A 2,040-nucleotide genomic window follows, 5' to 3' on the forward strand; every position below is an offset into this window, starting at 1 on the left:
CCCTCTCCCCCAACTTGTGCCCAGCAATGTTGCTGTGTCTCCCCGGTCTAACTCTGAATGTGTTTTCTTTGCCAACTTTGGGACCAGACTGGAAGAATGCCCTGAGGCAGGTCCCTGAATGGAAAGGCCGGGATCCCTGAGGTAGGTAGCTACTGAGCCCTGTCATCACCCCCTTCCTTCCAGGAGAAGGAGAATGGCCCCACTGATTGGTCTGCTCTACCAGAGTTGTTGGTTTGTTTACTTTTTAATTTCCCCTCAAGATTTCCTTGCAAAAAATGCAGGACCAGCCCCTCGAGGCAAGAAGTCTTCCAGGACCAGGGATTGCCAGTGGGGCCTTTCTCAGTAACCTACTGGAAATGGGGGAAAGGGCTTCCATCAGCAATACCCACACCGCCCCAAGGGAACTATGGAAATTATGTATCTGGAAGCAGGGGCTATGGTGAGGGGGCACTGAAAATAGCCCATTTCCCTCTGCTATGGCTGGAAAACAAAGCAAGAAATGCTGCTCTCCCCTCGGCTGAATAGGAACCAGGTACTTCTGACTAGAGCTGCTTGGCTTCCATAAAGTACAACTCTTGGGGTGACTTTGAAGGTTTCAGTTAGGCTTCTAACAAGAACCCTCTTTCAGCACCCTGGAAATTCTGAAGCAGGTTGGCAGCACAGGGAATGGACGGGAAAGAGATTTCAATGGATATGCCCTCAACCTTTCACGATTGTCTATAGTCTGCAGCCAGTATGAGGAAAACTGCTGCTGTTTCGCCTATTAAGGTTAATCTCAGCATTGAGAATGTTTTTAAGCTTGTCTTTCAAGAATTAAAAATACAATAAAGAACTGAGGATATTAGGACCTTACACCATTTTCTAGAAAAATGTGATGAAGAAAATAATAGCTGCAACCCTGTAAAGAAGCAATTTTTCTCTGCATCCCCAAAACTCTGGAGGATCCTCCAAAATGAAGATAGCACCTCTACTTCAAGATTTGCCTCTGGAAAAAATCTCATTGTCCAAAATGGTTTCTTATTTGTTCTTGGAATCGATGGTGCTCCAAAAGATCTTTCAAGAGATCAGAATCACATCCTGGAAGATTGAAAGAGACTGAAGAGCTAACCAAGGTAAATGGCTTTCATCTTAATAATTGCAAGGCACTAATTCAAACCAAGCTCTCTGGATCCTTAGCTCCCACACACAGCAGCCTGTTTATGTACAACTTGCTTTTGAAGAAGACTCATCCAGTGGAAATATGCAATACAAAATAATTCCAAGAAAGAAAAAGACTTTTTACTGCCTGGAATCTAAAAATAATTTTTTTTAAATAGTAGTTTGCTAAAGAAAAAATATTTTTAATCTTTTTTACATTTTGCTACTGATTTGGTACTAGAAACTGGAAATCATAGACATCTTTGAGGTGATAAACCAGAAATTTTCAACTGTATTTTTCTGTAACTTCTAATTTATGTTAAGATTAGTCATGGGGAAAAAAAATCAAGCCTTTCATTTGAAGAGCTCATTCCATTTTTAAATGTACTATCTTCTTTGTTGTCATTCAGTTATTTCAGTCCTATCTGGCTCTACATGACTTCATTTGATGTTTTCTTGGCAAAGATACTAGAGTGGTTTGTCATTTCCTTCTCCAATTCATTTTACAGATGAGGAAACTGAGACAAACAGGGTTAAGTGACTTGCCCAGTGGGGTCACATACTTAGTATCTGAGGCCAGATTTGAGCTCAAATTTTCCTGACTTTAGGCCTGGCCCTATATCCACTATGCCATCTAGCATAGTCTAGGATCTAACATCTGTATTATCTTCTGGCCACCCCCAATTTGTCACTAGTAAAGGCTTATTCTAGAAACTTTGCTTTAGTTTTGCAGTCAACAAAGACCCAGGCAAGGCCTTGAAAAGGAATACACCACCAATCTGAAGCTTAGGGATACCATATATTTCTTTGACAAAGTTGCTGAACCCCAGCTCTCAGGTAGCTATTGGAGATGTAGGCTTTGGTAGCCTGCCCCTGCAGCTCATTCTGTGAGAAATGAGTATT

General features: G+C 41.6%; 1 pseudogene; it reads left to right on the forward strand.

Annotated features, from left to right (window-relative positions):
• Positions 1-275: 275 nt before the first annotated feature.
• LOC140502320 (uncharacterized protein CLBA1-like) lies at positions 276-1,316 on the forward strand (annotated as a pseudogene).
• The last annotated feature ends 724 nt before the right edge of the window (positions 1,317-2,040 follow it).

Source organism: Notamacropus eugenii, chromosome 4, assembly GCF_028372415.1.
Source record: "Notamacropus eugenii isolate mMacEug1 chromosome 4, mMacEug1.pri_v2, whole genome shotgun sequence".
Classification (NCBI taxonomy): domain Eukaryota; kingdom Metazoa; phylum Chordata; class Mammalia; order Diprotodontia; family Macropodidae; genus Notamacropus; species Notamacropus eugenii.